The 21962-nt window shown below is 44.8% G+C and overlaps 1 pseudogene; it reads left to right on the top strand.

The window, feature by feature from the left end:
* Window positions 1-13761: 13761 nt before the first annotated feature.
* LOC136657757 (5S ribosomal RNA) lies at window positions 13762-13881 on the top strand (annotated as a pseudogene).
* The last annotated feature ends 8081 nt before the right edge of the window (window positions 13882-21962 follow it).

Here is a 21962-nt window from a genome sequence, read left to right as displayed (position 1 = left end):
CCCATTGAATGAAATAGGACTTACTTCTGAGTAGATTTGGTTAGGATTGTGCCCTGAGTTTGTTAGCAGCACACCTGAAGGGTTTTGGAAAGGGAGGGGGGAAGTGATGAATTTCCTGGGGGAGGGGAAGACTTTGTTTTGTGTGTATCTGCTAATTGCAAACTGAGACCCAGAGACTGTTTGGCTGCAATCCTAACCTCACTTTCCTGGGAGTAAGTCCCACTGAACACAATAGGACTTACTTCTGAGTAGACCTAGCTAGGATTGTGCCTTTTGTCTTATAATAGCAGCCAACATTTAGCAGCCAACAACAGTTAACTTACCTGCTAACTGGTAAGAGGCACTTTTTCAAAAGGGTGCCCCTCTTTTATTTAGCAGGGGCAGTGTAACTGGCCCTCCCCCCCAGCAGTGTCTTTTCTAGTGGCTGTCTGCTGGTGTTGCATCTTTTTAGATTGTGTGCCCTTTTGGGACAGGGAGCCATTAGTTATTTGATTTTTTTCTGTAAACCACTTTGGGAACTTTTGTTGAAAAGGGGTATATAAATACTGTTGTTGTTGTTGTTGTTGTTACTAACAACAACAACAACAACAACAACATGGGAAGTATCCCCCCAGAAGGCAGGAGGAAAAAGGGGGGTGGCTGAAAAGGAACGGGTATTTTTATTTTTCAATCACTTTTTGGAGACAAAGCCATCTTTTTTGAAGGGGGGGAGAAAAAGGTGAAGATCCTTGGTTAACCTGACACAGGCTCCAAACCTATGTAGGTCTACTCAGAAGTAAGTCCCATTTGAGTCAATGGGGCTTACTCCCAGGCCAATAGCAGCCAACAGAGTACTCCCCCCCCCAAAGGAGGCAGGAGGAAAAAGGGGAAGGGCTAAAAAGGAATGGGGATTTTATTTTTAATCAATTTTTGGAGACAAAGCCTTCAAGAGTGGCTTTTTTTCTTTTTTGAAGGGGGAGGAAAAAGAGAAAGGTGAGGATCTTTGGGTAAGCTGACACAGACCCAAGTCTATGTAGGTCTACTCAGAAGTAAGTCCCATTTGAGTCAATGGGGCTTACTCCCAGGAAAGTGTGGAAAGGATTGCAGCCACACAGTGCAAGATTACAACTCACCCCCAAGTAGATGGGGGCTGCTCACACACACATCCCAACATGCAGATGACACCCCTATTCCCCCCCCGTTGCAGGCTGAGGCATTTGGACACCTCCCCCCCAAGAGCAGGCTGGGCTCCCTCCTTCCCAAGCAGAGGAAAGCACTACGCTGCCTGTACCTAACTCTTCCCTCCCAGTTTGAAACCTGCCAAGAGCATGCCCTGTGCTGATGAGATGCGGCACCTCTGCGGTTGCCCAGCCAGCCTTCTCTCCCACCTCCCCCCACCATGTTTCACACGCCCCACCCACCTTGTTCACAGCCAAAGAAAAGCAGCAAGTAGGGAGGGGCAGGTGCAGCTGAGTTGGAGCAGAGCAGCTGCGCTATGCTACTCTACTACTACTAGGTCCTGCAGCCATGGCCACATCTCTCCTGGAGATGCCTCATGAAGCCCCTGGCAGCTAGCCACACCTCCCTAGGGAGCCGGGACGCACAGATTGAATACCTCGGCAGTAGGCCCTCAGTATCTGCCAGGGATCTGTTCCAGGACCTCCCCCTGGATACCAAATTCTGTGGATATTGAAATTCATGGGGAAGTAGTAAACCAGAAGTGACTTTCAGAAGCCTCTGGAAGGCCTTCTGAGGTGCAGGGAGGCCATGCACAACTTCCCCATGCCTGAGAAGTCTTCCCAGATGTGACTGGAAGGCACTTCTGGTCACGCCCAGGAGGTCTCTGAGGCCCTCCAGCTTGGGGTCTGTGTATACTCAAGTCCACAGATGTCAATCCTGTGGATAAGGAGGGCTCTTTGCGTTTACCAAATACACAAACTGTTGGTAGCACTGGTGGTAGCCCTGGTTATTTCCACCACGTTTCTTGAAATTAACACATTTTCATTCATTGTTTGCCTGTCTTTGCCGCGCGTAATTGAAGTTCATGGCATGAGTTTCGACTTGGCCATCCTGTTCTTGTCAACAAGCTCAGTCTATTAATTTGGTTCTGGGCTTGCATAAACAGTAACTGACATCTTCAGGATGTGCCAGATGATACCAGGGACAGTTCTGAAAATGCCAACAGGCATTCCTCCAAACATGAGAATCCTCTTAGAAGTTTTTCAGTTTCATGTTGTTGGGCTGTGTTCGTTCAAATGTACACATTGCAAAAGCTGTTCTTCTGAAGAGTCAACACCTAGCTGAAGTCCTGCTGTAAACTTTAAACAATGAAGTACAGGAGGCCATAAATGTCAGGTTTTTCCCCCAGTCAAACTGCTTCTTTCCAATCACTATAACTGAAAAGAGGCTCTGCACAAAGTGTTCATTTGTGTGAATGAGAACACTGAAAAGAAGCCAAGCTGCACCCAGGCATCATTAAATGCAAAGAAAGTCAATTTCAAAAAAGATAATGACACAAGGCAGTGAAGAAAGATTGATTTTTATCCTTCCTTGCGGAGAGTCCAGATGTATAGTTTGCTAACATAAATAATTAGAAAACAGGCAAAAGCCAAACAAAAAGTGCAGAAGAGAGTGACCAAAAATATTACTGGGCTGGCACACCTCCCTGACAAGGAAAGGCTACAGTGTTGGGGGCTCTTCAGTCTAGTGAAAAGGCACCTGAGAGAGGACATGATTAACAGCCCAATCCTATGCATGCCTACTCAGAAGTAAGTCTCATTAGAGTCAATGGTGCTTACTCCCAGGAAAGTGTGGATAGGATTGGGCTGTTATACATACAAAATGATGCAGCAGATGGATAGAGTGGTTAGAGGAATGTTCTTTTCCCTCTCACATGACACCGCTCAACAGGGGACATCCGCTCAAATTGAATGTTGGGAGAGTCAGGACAGACAAAAGAAAATATTTCTTTACCCAGCGTGTGGTTGGTCTGTGCAACTCCTTGCCATAGGATGCGGGGATGGCATCTGGCCTAGATGCCTTTAAAAGGGGACTGGACAAATTTCTGGAAGAAAAGTCCATCACGAGTTACAAGCCATGATGGGTATGTGCAACCTCGTGGTTCTAGAAGTAGGAACGCCAGGTGCAAGGGAGGGCACCAGGACGCAGGTCCCTTGTGTCTTGTGTGCTTTCCGAGGCATCTGGTGGGCTACTGTGAGATACAGGAAGCTGGACTAGTTGCATCTTTGGCCTGATCCAGCAGGGCTCTTGATTCCAGCAGTGGCATATGCATAAGGCCCTGGACATTGATATTAAGCAGTTATAACCCCAGGGTAAGCAAGGAAATGTACCTGTATCTTGAGGGGGCCTCCATAATTCCCCCCCCCCAGGATACAATTTGCACCCTGTTGGCAAGGTGCTGTAAATTCTTTAAAGAGTCAAAACATATAACATCTCAAACCAACATTTCAACTAAGCTGAAATACTTGGGTCTTATCCAGATTAAGTTCTATGGAATAGAAGGACATCCAAGTACTTTGAAGGAAGCTTTTCAAGCCTTCTTACTGTCCTCTACCATAACGTGACGGAGTTGCATTAGGATGACTTGCACAGGTTTTTATTGTAGCTTCTGAAGGTGCCCTTAGCTGACATGTGGATAAGTATGAAGATTGGCCCCAATACAGTTTTTACTTAAAATGGAATGGAATTAAATTATGCAGTTGGCCATCAAGAAAAAGCACATAATGTCCAAGTGTGATTCATGTCACATCTGCACTGGGTACATTTAGTTGCCAAGAATTATGATTTTTTTTTTTATGTCCTCCATAAGATGGGTGGTGATTTTTTTCCATTCATTTGAAACATCAGACAGGAGACAGGCGTTGGAAGGGATGGTCTGCTGTTAAATACTAACCAAAAAAAAAAAAAAATTCCCATATATAACATTGCCTCTCTGTGCCCCATCTGACAATTTTCCTTTGTTCAGCAATATTGAAAACTCATGAAATGGAGGGACCTGAAGTCAAAATGCCTTAAAATGATATCATGCAGGTGCCTCTTTCATAAATGGCTTTGTTCGGAATTGCTAAAGGGGTACCCTACCAAGAATCTCTCTCCCAATGAAGGTGGCGTCCCCCCTGCACAATTGCCATCTGAAAGCATAATAATGAGCCAATTTCTATGGAAATAGTCTTGTTATTATTTAATCAGGTCTGCATCTAAGTGATTCATGAACTTCTTGTTGAAATTCAATAAGCAGTTCATGAATTTCTGAAGACGTCTGATGAGAGAAAGAACCAACAAGACACCAAGAAGTGGCAAATTCTTGGTGTTAATGATGAATGCCTGACAATTTCGTTTAAAGCAGGACTGAAACTCTCTGCATTAAGACTACAATATTGAGAGCACTTACCTATGAGCACTTTTGTCATCTTTAGTGGACCTACCCATAAGCTATTATGCATTGTTGTACGTTGAAACCGGTGTCCCTAACTTACAAAGCATTTACCACTGTGCCAGCGAAAATGATGACTATAATCCAGCCAACATATTTAACTTAAATCTTATTGATTTAAATAGGAAAGAGTTAAGCATATTCTTAAATTGACCTGGAGGTTTCTAATGCGTATAAATCTGTACAAGCTAATAAATCAGTGTTGCCTAGAGGGCACTAGATGCTAACAAGCGCAATGTTATGTAGGCTCTGAAAATATATTGAAATGCAATAGTGGGCTAGTTTTAATCTAGAATTGGGCAAAAAAAACTAAAGTACGCTGAAGTAATCAAGTGCCTTCTGGGAGGGCAGATTAAGTAAGTGGATTACTTTTAATAGTTCTTCTGAGAGGGCCAAAGAGGAAAATGTTTTCCGCCATATTTACACAGGTAAAAACCCTTTACAATGAACAGCATTCTTCCGGTAACACCCCTTAGACCAGTGGTTCCCAAACCTATTGCTGCCAAGCAACCCCATCCTGCTTTGCAGCACTTGGAAGTAGTGGTTGGTGACACATGACACGATGATGTCACCACCACTTCCAGGTTTGGGATGACAACAGGCCTGTAAAAACAGCAGTAAAAGGCTCAGGGCAGGCAGATGGGTTTTTCAGGCACCGGAGGCCATACAGAGGAGCTCTGCCCACCAAGCTGAGCCACTTATCACCATTTTTAGCATTGTGTTGGGTGCTCGCTGTGATGCCAGGCAGTGATGCCAGGCAGTGAGCATCCTGTGCCACCCCTGTGCATTCTCCACACTGTCCCCAGGAACCGCGCCTCACAGATTGGGGACCAATGCCTTAGATCCCTTTCTGAAAGACTGTCTATTTCACTAATATTTCCAAAGGGTGATCCTACTAACCTGTTCAACATTTGTAATCACCCAATACTTTGGAAAGTGATACAAAGTCCAATCCTACCCAACTTTCCAGCACTGGTGAAGCCATGCCAACAGGGTGTGCACTGCAACCTATGGTGGAGGGGCAGTCACGGAGGTCTTCTCAAGGTAAGGGGACATTTGTTCCCTTACCTCGAGGCTGCATTGAGGCTGCATTGACACAGAAAAGTTGGATAGGATTGGGCGCACAATTTGTATCACACAGCCTCTTTATGAAGCAGGCAGCAGGCAGTCACAGCAGGTAGTAGGCCGATTCCTCGAGGAATAGTGCAGGCAAGCTGTGGAGGAGAAACTAACCATCCACTTTCCTCCATTACTCTGAAGCTATCACTCCTTTCTGCAGCCAAAGCAAAGACAGGGGAAGGAAATTGATGACATTTATCATGGACTGATTTTAAACTGGTGGGCTGTACCCTTGATCAAAGAAACGTGCCTACAATGTAATCTCTTGGCATTTCATTCCTAGGTTGCAGCTATTTTCTGCCCCTTTTCATTTGTTACTTTAGTTTCAACCTTAATGCAGCCTAATTGTTCTAATAGGAGCAAAAGGAATCCCAGTGTTGTTTCACCATGGCACAAAGATGTTTACAGCTGCAACCTGTTTTTCCAAGAGGGAACATTAGAACTGCTTTTAAAGTGCTGGTTATATCCAGCTAGCATAACTATAAGCATATAGATTTGCAGCTTTTCAGCAAATTCCCCCACTGCGTTTAGCTGATCCCAGAGCATTGTATCACTCTGCTAATATTTATTTATAGCTCACTCAAGTCCTCTCTCTCTCTCTCTGCATATATACTGTATAATATATGTAACATTTGCATTTCTGTATTGCTCATTTTGAAGATACTAATGAATTAATTTCAGCAAAGACCCAGGAGAGAGTTAATTATATTTGCCTTCTTTTGCAAGAAGTACAGAAAGGTACAGAAATGTTAAGCAAATTGTTCACTTGTAAGGATAACTTTTCATTTTGCTACAATTGGGTGTACCAGTCATCTATGTTCCCTGGAAAAGCTGACTCCAATAGTTCTCTGTTTGACAATCATATGTATATTGCTTTTGCATTTCTCTACAGTTCAAACTTATGAGATGCTGATCTCTGAGGATCCACCTGATAGAAGAGGTTTACAGAACCAGGCCAGGATTAGGCACAGTCTGTACAACTTGTACATATCTATAATTATAACAGAGGTGTTGTGGGGTGGGGGGGAAGTAACCTATGGAACTAGAGCACTGAACTGGTGGCAAAGCAAACCAGTGGCTGCATGAGGTCTTAATCTGCAATTGTCCCTTATGGTAGGGTTTGGTATCTGACTACCAAACATCCTAATTTGGAGGCTACTGTCAGCCTCAAGAATTTGACAGCTTTGATTGTTAATTTGCAGTCCACAGTCTATGTAATTTTTGTTACACAATTGGCTATGTAATGGGTAGATATGGAAGCTGCTGATCTTTAGAACCAATGTTTATTCTCTCTCTGATGGTTATACCAGGCTCCAACAACACAATGAGCAACTTGCTTTACAGCCCAATCCTGAGCTGCCTGGCACCCAGAAGAACCACAGAGTCAAAATGGTGACCACTAAGCGTGCTGGGTAGCCTCCGGCAGCTCCTTGGGGGAAGGCGACATTCATCCCTTCCCCCTGGTAAGCAGAGCTGGATCCAGTGGAGCAACACCTCTGTTTCGCTCTTGCGGCCTGGAATGGCTCAGAAGGGGAGGGAGAGGGGCCACTTGCAGGGAGTGAGGCTCCCTGCAAAACTTAGTGCTTTGCGCCCCTCTAGCTACGCCACTGCAGATATGCAAAACCAAAGGATGGTATATCTCACAGAGAGCAAAATTACGCACAAAACCCGCTCCCATGTTTTGACTCTCCAACAGTCATACCACTGAGAAGAGAGAAATGAGAAGGCAGAATTTATCAGAAAGGTCTGAGCAAAGGAAGAAATTTAAAAGAGAATTTTCAATGAAGAAACAAAAAACAGTACTCTATATACAGAATAAATATGTGTGTACATAAATATGCTCTGTAACCATCGCTGCTTCACACTGAGCTGTAGGTTGCCATGTTCTCGACTTTCCACTTTACAGAGTTCTTGTTCCATTTCAATTGTTTAAACTTTAATATGCTCACATAAAGGTCATTCTGCTTTCCGGTGCAGAATGTATTATACCTTTCTGGCACAGATTAAACAGAAGTGCTGTTGTCACTGGGCTGTTGCTCAGTGAAGGAAGCTTCTGTCTGGCAAGCAGAACATCCAGGTTCAATTCCTAAGTCAAGGTGGGAAAGACCCCTGCCTGAAACCCTGGAGACCTTCTGCCGTCTAGTGTAAACAAATATAATACCAGATGGACAACACTAGACAGACCAATGGTCTGATTCAGCACCCATCAGGTAGTCAATTCTAGTCAATTTCAGGTGGGTCACACAGCACCTAACTCAGCCGCCATTGAAAATACAGAGCAAAACTTATAGGGTACAGAGCTGCTGGGCAGGGCAGACTCCTGGTGGGAGAGAGGCCTCCTGCTTTGTCCTGAATAGGTGGAAAGATGGAATGCTGGGAAGAGGGGAAGGTTGTGTGGGTGGAGAAGGATCCAAGTCTGTGCTCCGCTTTGATTTCCCAGCTGGAATGTTTGAATTCCAAACTATACCAAATAACAGCATGAGCAGACTGTGTAATGGGACCTTTGGCTGATCACGACTTAGCTTTGAAGCCTAAATTGATGATGTCACTTATGGCCATGACATCCACTTCCAGATTAATGGCATTACTTCTGGTGGATCCTGACAGATTGTCATTATAAAAATGTGGGTCCCATTGCTGAAAAGTTTGAGAACCATTGCAGTAATAGAAAGGTACCGAGCTCCTGTTTGTCGATATTAGTAATTGAGAATTTTCCTTTCATTTCTTAAATAGACTGAGAAAAACAGAGATCTTATGGCAGCCTCCTTTCCATTGCAAGGGAGGATTTCTGTTGGACCACAGCACAGCGAAGAGTATTAAGGCTCCCCCTGCCTTTGGAGGTCATGGTCTTGATGCTGAATAGACCTTCTGCAACTGCAAGTAAAGGGAGAAACCACACCCAGTGCCCTACTACCTGTTTAATATAATGCGTAGTTTGGTCCTATTTGTTCTACAGTAGATACTTCAGCTGACCTAGAAATGGCTTGGCTTGTGAACCACCAGGAATGATGATGCCATCTTAGAGATGGCAGAGAAATTAAATGAGTTCTTTGCATCTGTCTTCACGGCAGAAGACCTCGGGCAGATACCGCTGCCCGAACGGCCCCTCCTAACCGAGGAGTTAAGTCAGATAGAGGTTAAAAGAGAAGATGTTTCAGACCTCATTGATAAATTAAAGATCAATAAGTCACCGGGCCCTGATGGCATACACCCAAGGGTTATTAAGGAATTGAAGAATGAAGTTGCAGATCTCTTGACTAAGGTATGCAACTTGTCCCTCAAAACGGCCACGGTACCAGAAGATTGGAGGATAGCAAATGTCACGCCTATTTTTAAAAAGGGAAAGAGGGGGGACCCGGGAAACTATAGGCCGGTCAGCCTAACATCCATACCGGGTAAGATGGTGGAATGCCTCATCAAAGATAGGATCTCAAAACACATAGATGAACAGGCCTTGCTGAGGGAGAGTCAGCATGGCTTCTGTAAGGGTAAGTCTTGCCTCACAAACCTTATAGAATTCTTTGAAAAGGTCAACAGGCATGTGGATGCGGGAGAACCCGTGGACATTATATATCTGGACTTTCAGAAGGCATTTGACACGGTCCCTCACCAAAGGCTACTGAAAAAACTCCACAGTCAGGGAATTAGAGGACAGGTCCTCTCATGGATTGAGAACTGGTTGGAGGCCAGGAAGCAGAGAGTGGGTGTCAATGGGCAATTTTCACAATGGAGAGAGGTGAAAAGCGGTGTGCCCCAAGGATCTGTCCTGGGACCGGTGCTTTTCAACCTCTTCATAAATGACCTGGAGACAGGGCTGAGCAGTGAAGTGGCTAAGTTTGCAGACGACACCAAACTTTTCCGAGTGGTGAAGACCAGAAGTGATTGTGAGGAGCTCCAGAAGGATCTCTCCAGACTGGCAGAATGGGCAGCAAAATGGCAGATGCGCTTCAATGTCAGTAAGTGTAAAGTCATGCACATTGGGGCAAAAAATCAAAACTTTAGATATAGGCTGATGGGTTCTGAGCTGTCTGTGACAGATCAGGAGAGAGATCTTGGGGTGGTGGTGGACAGGTCGATGAAAGTATCGACCCAATGTGCGGCGGCAGTGAAGAAGGCCAATTCTATGCTTGGGATCATTAGGAAGGGTATTGAGAACAAAACGGCTAATATTATAATGCCGTTGTACAAATCGATGGTAAGGCCACACCTGGAGTATTGTGTCCAGTTCTGGTCGCCGCATCTCAAAAAAGACATAGTGGAAATGGAAAAGGTGCAAAAGAGAGCGACTAAGCTGATTACGGGGCTGGGGCACCTTCCTTATGAGGAAAGGCTACGGCGTTTGGGCCTCTTCAGCCTAGAAAAGAGACGCTTGAGGGGGGACATGATTGAGACATACAAAATTATGCAGGGGATGGACAGAGTAGATAGGGAGATGCTCTTTACACTCTCACATAATACCAGAACCAGGGGACATCCACTAAAATTGAGTGTTGGGCGGGTTAGGACAGACAAAAGAAAATATTTCTTTACTCAGCGCGTGGTCAGTCTGTGGAACTCCTTGCCACAGGATGTGGTGCTGGCGTCTAGCCTAGACGCCTTTAAAAGGGGATTGGACGAGTTTCTGGAGGAAAAATCCATTATGGGGTACAAGCCATGATGTGTATGCGCAACCTCCTGATTTTAGGAATGGGTTAAGTCAGAATGCCAGATGTAGGGGAGAGCACCAGGACGAGGTCTCTTGTTGTCTTGTGTGCTCCCTGGGGCATTTGGTGGGCCGCTGTGAGATACAGGAAGCTGGACTAGATGGGCCTATGGCCTGATCCAGTGGGGCTGTTCTTATGTTCTTATGTTCTTATGATCAAGCAACTGGAATCCTTCTGGAAATGATACAGCCCTTTCCCATTGTCTTGGACTATACCAGAAAGATCCAGGTGGATGCTGCTGTAGCTCTTTATGGCCACATCTGAAAGTAAAAGCTAAATTGTAAAATGCCACATGGCTGCCCCTTTGTGAGGAGGTCCCTTTTGGGTTCCCTGGTTTTAAAAAACATCTATTGGGGGGGGGGAGGTGACTTGGCTTTTCCACCATCTGGTTGACATTCCCTAGCTTATTAGTGAGGCAGATTTGTACTTCCAACCATCTGTTACCCCCCCCCCCCCACACCTCTTTCTGCCTCTTAACATAACAGCTAATGGGTATGCTTGTCACCTTCCCTCCAACCTCACCGCAGGATTTTGGTATGAGATGAAAATAAATTGAAGGGCATTTTTTCCTTCTTATAAAATATGCTATCAAGATATGCTCCACAACATAAGAACATAAGAACAGCCCCACTGGATCAGGCCATAGGCCCATCTAGTCCAGCTTCCTGTATCTCACAGCGGCCCACCAAATGCCCCAGGGAGCACACCAGATAACAAGAGACCTCATCCTGGTGCCCTCCCCTACATCTGGCATTCTGACTTAACCCATTCCTAAAATCAGGAGGTTGCGCATACAGATCATGGCTTGTACCCCATAATGGATTTTTCCTCCAGAAACTTGTCCAATCCCCTTTTAAAGGCGCCTAGGCTAGACGCCAGCACCACATCCTGTGGCAAGGAGTTCCACAGACCGACCACACGCTGAGTAAAGAAATATTTTCTTTTGTCTGTCCTAACCCGCGCAACACCCAATTTTAGTGGATGTCCCCTGGTTCTGGTGTTATGTGAGAGTGTAAAGAGCATCTCCCTATCCACTCTGTCCATCCCCTGCATAATTTTGTATGTCTCAATCACGTCCCCCCTCAGGCGTCTCTTTTCTAGGCTGAAGAGGCCCAAACGCCGTAGCCTTTCCTCATAAGGAAGGTGCCCCAGCCCCGTAATCATCTTAGTCGCTCTCTTTTGCACCTTTTCCATTTCCACTATGTCTTTTTTGAGATGCGGCAACCAGAACTGGACACAATACTCCAGGTGTGGCCTTACCATCGATTTGTACAACGGCATTATAATACTAGCCATTTTGTTCTCAATACCCTTCAATGCAAAGGTTAGGGTAGCATCATGGGAGTGGGAAGGTGATTGTGTCACATTGGGAGGTAGATATTTTACGAAAAAAAAGTTCTGCTTGAATATTTTGCAATTCTTGCCTTTTTTTTCTTCACCCAAGCTACCCAATTTTTCTTAAGGTATCAAATTCTGCTTCTATCTCAAAACCACTTATTGTGTGCAGAAAGACAATAGATATTTCATTCTTCAATAGAGAGCTAGCGACTGACCTACTTTTAAAGAAATATTCCTATGATGTTTCTTGGTAATAAGAGGATGAAACTCTAGAAATTCAACTCCCCTGTAGATAAAATAAGTACAGTTGCATTATGTCCTAGCCACACATGCCACAACCACTTTTGAACTTCTGATGACTTTTACTTATGGTTTATGTGCGTAGTGTGCTCCTGTGGTGGTACAGCTACTTTGAAAGTTCATAGATTACCACATCATGAACGTGATTTTTCCATGTGATCACAATGCATCAAGCAGACCTGATCATGTGGTTGTGACAACTGGACTTAGATTGAATTTCAATTCATTAGTAAGTTGGAGGAAACTATTTCCAAACCCAATATTTTGTTGGGGCTGTAGAGGACTAAGAGCCCAACCCTGTGCTCGGGGGCATGGCTCTGTGCCGTGAGCAGTCGCAAATGTGCTGTAAGGCATGTTTGCAAGGCTCACCGCCGCTGGGCTAGTGCGGGGCGGTCACCCAGCTTCCGCGGCTCTGCGGTCTCCTGGAGTGCCGGGCTGTGGCACAGTAAGTGGGGACAGGGCCGGGGAGGACAGCAAGGGGCAGAGAGGGCGGGAAGAGGTGTGCTAGGGGGTGGGCTGGAGGCATGCTGGATCCGCTCCGCAGTTTCCAAGGTATTCGTGTAGGGCTCCGCGCTCTACACGAGCGCCTTTACCTTACCGCCAACCTTTTGGTCAGCGGTAAAGTGAGTAGCCCCATTGCGGGGCTGCTTACCTTACTTGGGAGAAGAGGATGAAAGCCCCTTTCTCCCAAAGCGCCTCCTGCGGTAGCCTGGGAAGCACAGGATCTGGCGGCAGCCCTTCTCGGTGCCACTGAGCCTGGGTGCCCCGGGCAGCTCAGGATTGATCTATAAGCTGTTTCAAATCTGCTTACACCTTGGTTATTCTGACTAGTATTATTGGCAAGAATCACATCTGCAGAAACTTTTACACCTGTGGAGAATTGTGGCGGCTTCCACAGCCATCACTGAATGGAATGGATGTAAAGAAGAAAGGTCATACTGACCCCCCCATAGCTGGCAAATTTTGTTTGTGCATGCGTGAGTTCCAACCTGCTATGTATACTTTGTTTTGCAGTAAAAGTTTAACCCAAATCAAAAATCCAACAGAGATTTATTACAATAATGCAAAAGAAAGCAAGAAGCTGCTTGGCATATTATTGTGAGTGATCAGGTTCTCTTCAAACAAAACAGGAGAGTATTGAGTGGGCGATGAAAGATGTGGGGATTTCAAGGGGTGGGAAGATTTGGCTGAACATCATGATCTAACAGGAAACAGGAGATGAGAGACGAGACATAAGCTAGGGTGGTAACGTTTAGAACCTTAAAGATCTGCTCTCTTGCTGCAAGTCTCTATAAATGTATTTTTCCCAGGGTAGACTCCTGAGATCTCCATGGAAGGGCTGCTCTTTCTTGCAGTCACAGACCAGTTGCATGACTGTTGACTCTGATCTGGTAGAGACCTTTTAATAAATGTGCTATGCATGGAACAAACTTAAATTGCAGGGCACCATATTTAAGACAGGCAGCTACAGCATTACGGTTTTGCTTTCTTATTATCAAGAATAGCATACTACTATGGTTTGTCTTAAATGTTTGAGAATTGACACAATAATGCTGTTTCTTTCGAATGGTCACTGGTTGTTTCCTTAATGAGAGTGAACGGCGAGAGCTGAGTGTTTTGAATGGTGTTGAAAAGGTGTCTGCCCCAACCCCTCCAGTTAAAACTAGCAGGCTGGTGTGTATGTAGATGTGTGTCTGACACTTGCTTAATTTGGAGTGAGCACAAACAGAGAGCACGTGCGCTCTGTAAGATTTTTTGTTTTTTAAACTTTATTAAAGAATAAAAATACAATAATAAAATCTTCACACTTAATATGCTGTAATAAAGGAAAAAGAGTGGAAGAAAAGGAGCATTTCATAGGAAAAAGATGTATGATGTTGTATATACCCTGCACATGCCTGATCTCGTCTGATCTCGGAAGATAAGCAGGGTCAGGCCTGGTTAGTACTTGGATGGGAGACCGCCTGGGAATATCAGGTGCTGTAGGCTTATACCATAGTCTCTCGAGACTGAAGGTTGCCAACCAATACAGAAACCATCTTGTATAACAGAAATCAATAATTTCAAATATTTCAATAATAGACTTTTATACATGAATATTTTTCTAAAGTTTCCAGATCTTCATCAGCTTATCCATATTAAATTGTCTTCTATAAACAACTGACTCACAGAGAGAGTTGAGAGTTCCTCCATCCTTTGCATAATAGTAGGTGGGCATTTACCTGTCCAACCTTTCAGTATAACAGTGCAATCCCACATATGTGGACTTGGAAGCAAGTCACATTTGGTTCAATGGGGCTTACTCCCAGGAAGGTCTGTATAGGACTGCAGTCAGGCAGTCCAATCCTACACTGCCCAGAGGGTGGGGCAGCTGCTGTGCCAAAAATGGCTGCCATGGCATCCTGAGTGCTAACCACTGGCAGCTCCTGGGGGGAAAAGGGTCTTTCATCCCCTTCCCCCCAGGTAAGGCAAGTAGTCCAGCAATGGGGCTACTCGATTCTGCAGCAACCTTTGGGCAGCAGCCTGACATGGATAGCTCTTTATGCAGAGGAGTGGAGCTCCTCCAGTTCCACCTCCCTCCAACCCCACTCCCTCCGTGGCACAACTCCTCCCCACCCTCTTCCTGCTCTCCCCCACCTTCCCCCATCCCAGAACACCTCTTCTCTGCCTCCCCCACACCCCCACCTACCTCTCTGCCACCCAGCAGTTCAGGCAACTACAGGGCGGTGGAGCACCAGTGATCCACCAGTGCTAGCCCAGCACCAGCCGGCTCTGAGCTGGCACCAGTGCTGGACCGGCAATGAGGGCTGCAAACCTGCATGTTTGCGACACTCACTGGTGGCGGAGCGCTTGCAATGTGAACTCAGGATCGGGCTCTAAGTCTTTTGGCCACAGTAAGGGCACAGAGAATCCATTTCCGCTGACCATCTGTTAATTTCCATAACATAAGGGCAGGAGGTCTGGTCTAGAGTGTTGAGCCTCAATTTGCCCGAAGATAACATCCGAAGGTCGCCAGTTCGAGGCCACCGGCACCGTACGACCTTGAAGCAGCTGACAAGCTGAGCCGAGTTATTCCATCTGCTCTGAGCGTGAGAGGATGGAGGCCAGAATGTGAAACCAGATCAGAAAGAAACATCTGAATGTTGTGGTTTCTTGAAAGATAGAAACCTTCTTTCAAATTGTAAAAATCCCTACTGGGATTTAAATTGCCTGCCTATGTAAACTACCTTGAATAAAGTCTAAGGAGAAATCTGAGGACCAAGAAAGGCAGTATAGAAATACCTGTATTATTATTATTATTGTAAGCAAATTGTTCAGAAGAATATACGTACATATCCACAAATCCTAACAAATGATCTAATATCACATTGATGTAGTTAATAACCTCAATCCAAAAAGACTGGGAAACTGTGCAAGACCAGAGTTCTGCAAGATTGTAGAATCTCCCTTTTCCACCCTCCCTTCCCCCCCGCTCAACCCCCTCCCCTTCCCACTGGCGCACCAATTCCCTGTACAGCCGCAAAGCACTTTACCTGTGTTCCACCAGCACAGGTGTTGGATAGGATTGAGCTGTAAGAATGGTTTAAATTGAGGAATTGGTGTGGAGAAAGTTTCATTCACTCTACACTATGGCCCTAAACCCCAAATTACATATATTATTTATTAACAGTATTTATACCCCCATAACCCCAAGCAGCTACTTAAAAGAAAAACAACTTTGTTGGTTCCAGCCACAGAACTTCTATATCATGCCCAGTTTGGCCCCAACAAGTTCCAGGATCTTTAAAAAGTTGTGGGGTTATTAAGTGCTCTGGATAGCTGTTCAAAAAGAGATGGGGAGAGAGAGCTCCTCGGAAAACATTTACAGCTATAAGCCCAGTGTGTTTCCTGAATAAAATGCTTCTTTGAGGGCAACACTCCTTACAGAATTATTTCACAGAATTTGTAAAATGACTTTACTTCTTGTATGATATCAAGTTAAGGCATTTTCATGGTTTCAGATGCAGGAGTCAAAACCTTAAGTCCCCTCTTCAACGAAAAAAAAAAAATCTAGAATATACCCATAAAGAAATACCAGCTAATCTGCACTACCCAGTGAATGGGGCTGAGAAGGTAACCTTTTCAAGATAAGAGAGTGTTTTTTCCTAATGTTTTTTTTCCATTCTTTAATACAAGACACTCCAGGCTGATTAATAAGGCTTTCAAATGTGGCTAAAGAGATTTTTCTAGTGAATACAGTTAGTGCCATCTCTAGAGAACTCAGGCTGTCTCAACATGTCCAATAGTTCTTAGGAAAGTGCCAAAGACCAACTGAGAAGCTTTCAGCTCCTGGAATATAACTCTGCTCTAACCTGAATCACACAATAATGGCTGCTGTTAACGTGAGTGCATGTTTTAACCCATATTGGTAACAAATCCATCACTGGTTACACGCCATGATGTATATGTGCAACCTCCTGATTTTAGAAATGGGCTATTTCAGAATGCCAGATGCAACTTTTTAAAAGGACAGTCTGTCAGGATCCATTGCACAGAAGTTATGTCATTAACCTGGAAGCGGTGTCATAATCAGAAGAGACGTAATCAAGCAGGAAAAATTTTAACACTCCCACATGGCTAAATAAAAAAAAAATTCAGTAAATTAAAAGTTCACAATAAGTTTAAAAATTTATTTAAAATAAAGAACCCTCCTAACCCTCACAAGCAGTTGCTGATTCAAAAAAAAAAGTCCCCAAACATCACAAAGGCTGAAATCCAATCCATATTTTCCTGGGAGTAAGCCCCATTAACTATCATTGTTAAAAGCATATACATAGTAGCCTGTCAAAAGTACAGATCTGTAACATTTTTCCAAATGCAGTCACATACCATGGTAACATCAAGTCTAATATATGGAAAATTAAATACACATTGGAATGCATGGGGACCCACCTGGAACTGGCTTGCAACCCACAGTTTGAAAAACTCTGGTTTAAGTCACTGGAGTTGATTCACCTTTGTAAAGATTATTCTCATAGCCCGAAACCCACCCAACATACACAGCTGCTACATATCTCACATCATCTGGGTTCTATAACTTTACAGGGGTTTATTTTTTTTTAGTATCATTTTCATTCGATTCCTAAATGGAAGGCCAAGTTAGTATATTCACTAATGGGGGCACCTGTAACTCTGGCTAATACTTCAAAACTTCAAACAAAAAAATAATTCTTGTATATAAGAAATGAAACACATGCTTGCAGTTTTGTGATGTTCCTTTAGCACCTGTAAAAATAAGGAGATTTCAACCACAGTGCCTTCCTCTGACTGTCAGGTATGTCAGTATCATTTGCATTAAGATTCATGGCTGATTCGTATAATTTTCAAATTGACCTATTTATACATACGCATCGTCTTTAGACCGTGGATTTAGAACCTGTCATATCATGCAAGATTATGGGGCTTTCATTTGACTTTTTTCCTGCTGCAGTTGCCAAGATCTCATGAATCCCTGAAATGCAGGCTCCTCACTATGTATGCCTTATATTCCTGTGATGTGACCTGCGGTCCTGTAAGTGGAGTGATTTTCTTCCTGAATTCAAGGGATAAGAGCAAGGCTTTACTGCCTAGCTATATGGACATCCAATTATACTTACTGTTTTAATAGCTAGGACTGTGTTGTTTGGAACTTTGTCCTGCCAGGTGATGCCGAGAATACGTCGGAGGCAGCGCATGTGGAAAGCATTCAGTTTCCTCTCCTGTTGTGAGTGAAGAGTCCATGACTCGCTGCAGTACAGAAGTGTACTCAGGACGCAAGCTCTGTAGACCTGGATCTTGGTATGTTCCGTCAGCTTCTTGCAACACAGTCCTGGAACGTGCTGGAATCCCTAGCATGTATGCACTGCTGAAACAGAGACGCCTGCGTTGGCTCGGTCATGTCGTGAGAATGGATGATGGCCGGATCCCAAAGGATCTCCTCTATGGAGAACTCGTGCAAGGAAAGCGCCCTACAGGTAGATCACAGCTGCGATACAAGGACATCTGCAAGAGGGATCTGAAGGCCTTAGGAGTGGACCTCAACAAGTGGGAAACCCTGGCCTCTGAGCGGCCCGCTTGGAGGCAGGCTGTGCAGCATGGCCTTTCCCAGTTTGAAGAGACACTTGACCAACAGACAGAGGCAAAGAAGGAAGGTCCATAGCCAGAGAGACAGAGCAGGGACAGACTGAACTTGCTCCCAGTGTGGAAGGGATTGTCACTCCCGAATCGGCCTTTTAAGCCACACTAGACGCTGTGCCAGAACCACCTTTCAGAGTGCGATACCATAGTCTTTCGAGACTGAAGGTTGCCAACTGATTTAATAGCTAGCTGGTCTGGCTTTCTGCTGTCTCTGGAGCCACCAGTAGATTGCAATACTGTCTTTTACATCCTAAAAGTGATTTCACTGTGTGTGGTTGCAATGGTTGAAATCCTGCAAGCACTCGCTGGTGTGTAGTGTCTTCCAGCTTCCAGCAACAATTGTCTCATTTGGAAGAGTCGCGTAGCACATCTCTCCAGCATTGTGAATGCGAGTCTCTTGCTAGCTTGTGAGAAAACGGCTGGCTGGCTGGCAGGCTGACATTAGGGGATGTATTTACATGTGGATGTTAGTTCAGCAGTTGGTTCCTTTTCAGAAGTTTGTCACTGAAGACACTGCTGTGCAGTGACTGAAACATGCTAAAAGCTCCAGGGACCTGCCAGATGAGAACCTGCTATATTTAGAAATATGCAACCTCTAAGCCAGGACGCATAATGGAAGTTGTCTCTCCTGGGAAGTTTTACATAATCATCAAACCCTATTTTTCCTGTAGTACTTCCCAGACATGATTCTACTTCTTTGATCATAACATGATAGGACAAACATCAGGAAAAATGAGTCTATAGAGTGATATAAGACTTTGCTAAAAAAAAATCCAACTATGAACATGCATTTCATCCTCAAGTTTCACCCTATTATTTATTCTAGTTCCACAGTGACAATGAATGGCAACTTTTAAATTAAGAGTGAGATCCCAACTTACCTATTCAGCATTTGGAAGAGTGTTTTGTCTTTCAATTCACTGTGGAAGAAAACAGTTTAATAAATCACTAAAATTGGCTTCAGTGTCTTTTTGCATATTGTGTGCTGCTACTTGAATGAGAGGCCTATTAAAAATGTCTTGGATATGCATAACAGTTTTGAGGACTTTTTGCCCACAAAACCTTTGTAAGCATAGTAGCGTGCTCTGTTAAACAGTTGCCTTTTGTTCTTCTTTTAGAGAGGACAGGTATGATCCAGGCAAAGTTAAGCACTAGGTAGAGCAATCTTATGCATATCCACTCAGGAGGAAGTCACTCATGGTTCTTACTCCCAGGCAGAGGTGCATCATGGGGGATGCAGAATGGTCAGGTGCCAATTGAGGAAGGGTTGCGGGCATGACTTATAGATGAAGGGTGGAGTTGGCAACAGTTGGCAAAAACACCATGAAAGTAGGAGGAACCTTGGGCCCTCCTGCCCAACCCATATCTGTTTGACTCCAAAATGGAGCCATTTCAGATGCTTGGGGGGGGTAGCGGGGTGGCACAGAGGGTATGGAGATGCAGGGGGTGACATCACTGCGTTGCCCTGACCTGGGTGCAGTTAGGCCCTGTTCTGGCTCAGCTCCCAGGTTGAGTGTATATAGCAGCGGTTTTCAACTGGTGTGCCGTGAGGCTGCCTCAGGTGTGCCGCATGGCCAAGGAGTCAGGCAGCAGCAGCAGCTGCTGCGCACGGGAGAAGCGGCTGCTTGGAGGCCTCGCAGCACCAGGAGAAAAAGGGGCAGCCACGCAGGGGCTTGGATGCTCCTGCTATTGCTGGTGCCTGCCCTGTGCGCTGATTGGGAAGGCAGCCAGAGGAACCTGGAAGAGCTCATGGAGGGAGTGAGGGTGAGCAGCAAGCGTGAGGAGAGAGTGAGAGTGAGCCTGCAGGTGGGAGCAGGTAGGACCCAGAAGCAGCTGGCTGAAAAGGATCCTGGAGAGACCCCTTTCCTTGCCAGCAATGCCCCAAAGTGACCTTGCCTGCGTTGCCTCACCTGGCAAGGCTTTGGCTTTAAGGGTATGGACCACAATCCACACTTACCCAGGAGTAAGCCCCATTGACTAATGGGGCTTCTGAGTAGACATACAGAGGCTTGGTCACACTCTTTCTTGACTACATGAGCAGGCAAGTGATGCTTTTCTTCCCTTATATGCTTATAAATGGGTGGATGCTAGCATGGTCTCGTTATAGATGACAGTAATTAAAACTACTGTTGAGATAACGTGATGGAACAAACAAATTATCACGATGAAAACTGTCAGTGTAAAAGTTATATATTGCATATAAAGGGATACTCAATATTAATAGTCTAAAATAATGTGCTACAGTAGGCAACCTGAAGCTAAACCGATACAGTATTAAAATCAAGCATAAGTTTCTTTGAAAGATTTGTACCCTGCCTTTATGGTGGAGTGCATGCACAAGGCAGGTTACAGTTCCCAATTAAAATATGTAGTATATAAAAACAAAACAAAAAAATAAAATAAAAACTTCAGTAAATTAATACAATGAGCGGGATGGCAAACTATTAGCAGCTAAAATTTACTCAACATGCTGGAAGGCCTGGGCAAATAAAAAGGTATTTGCTGGGTGCCGATTAGACAATAGATTTGGTACCAGGTGAGCCCCTCTGGGAAGGAAACTCTAGATAGAGATTACAGTGATCAAGAGGACCCTTTCTGTTGTCACCATCCACTTAGAGCCCAATCCTGTGCTTGGTGGCCTCTCTGCCAGGCTCCCACCCTTGCAAACCCAGTGCCAGCCAGTGGTGGGCTAGCGCAGGGCGGTCGCCCAGCTTCCGCAGCTCAGCCGTCTCCTGGACCACCGAGATGTGGCACAGTAGGCAGGGGCGTGGAGGAGGCGTTCTAGAGAGGGGGAGGTCGGCGGGGGGGCAGAGAGAGGACAGGGGAAGGCCTGACTTGGGGAGGGGGTAGGCTAGAGGCATGCCAGGGGAGGGAGGCGGGTCTGTGGAGCTCCGCTTTGCAGGATCCAAGGCGTTCGTGGAGGGCTCAACATCCTACACGAGTGCCTTTACCGCTGACCTTTTGGTCAGCAGTAAAGTGAATAGCCCCATTGCGGGGCTGCTTACCTTACCAAGGGGAAGAAAGTCCCCTTCTCCCAAGGTGCGTCCCGCGGTAGTCCAGGGCACACAGGATCCAGCGGCAGCTGTTCTCAGTGCCGCCGAGGCTGGATATTATTCAAATATCCTGATTATCCATCTTGCTGTCAGCCCAAATGAGTCTCTAAGGAAGCCCTCCTTTAACAAAAATTCTGTTTGTATATATTGGGTCATATTAAGATTCACCAAAATGAAACCGCATACCTATAACATACATGTTGTAAGGGTTTGAACTTTTCATATACTGACATAGTACAATTTATGCTTTGCAATGCAAGGACATATTCAGAAAATAATGAATTACTGAAAACAAGAGAAGTGTTCGGTGTGGGCTATCACTGAACATTTCACAATGGTTTACATAAGAATTTCTTTGCGCTTCAGTGAAACCCTTGCCCTCTTTTAATTAGAACTACATCACTCTTCTTAATAACAACGTCTATTTAAGAGATCAGTTAGAAGGCTCTAACATTCATTTAATAGAGGCATTCCATTGGCATTCTATTAGATTTTCCCAGTTAAATTAGCATGATGGACTTTTAATGGATGTTTTAATAGACATTATGAACTAGAATATTGTAAAACTAAAATCTGACTCAATGAGTTTCTTGACTGGCTGATGTAATATTGTAGAAAGCCATTGATCTTGAGACTCAGATGTAACACATAATGCAATGATACCCAGCAAGAAAAAAGAAATCAAAAATAAAATGTTATATGTAGAGGTGTTTGAAAGTGGTGTTATTAATTTTACTCAGAAGTACATAAGAATACAAGAAGAGCCAAGCTGGATCAGGCTCTAGGCCCATCCAGTCCATGTCACAGCAGCCCACCGGATGCCTCAGGGAACACACAAGATGATCTGATATTCTATTTACC

Source organism: Tiliqua scincoides, chromosome 7 (genome assembly GCF_035046505.1).
Source record: "Tiliqua scincoides isolate rTilSci1 chromosome 7, rTilSci1.hap2, whole genome shotgun sequence".
Taxonomy (NCBI): Eukaryota; Metazoa; Chordata; class Lepidosauria; order Squamata; family Scincidae; genus Tiliqua; species Tiliqua scincoides.
Note: the sequence above shows the minus strand (reverse complement) of the source record. Positions and strands in the feature narration are given on the sequence as shown.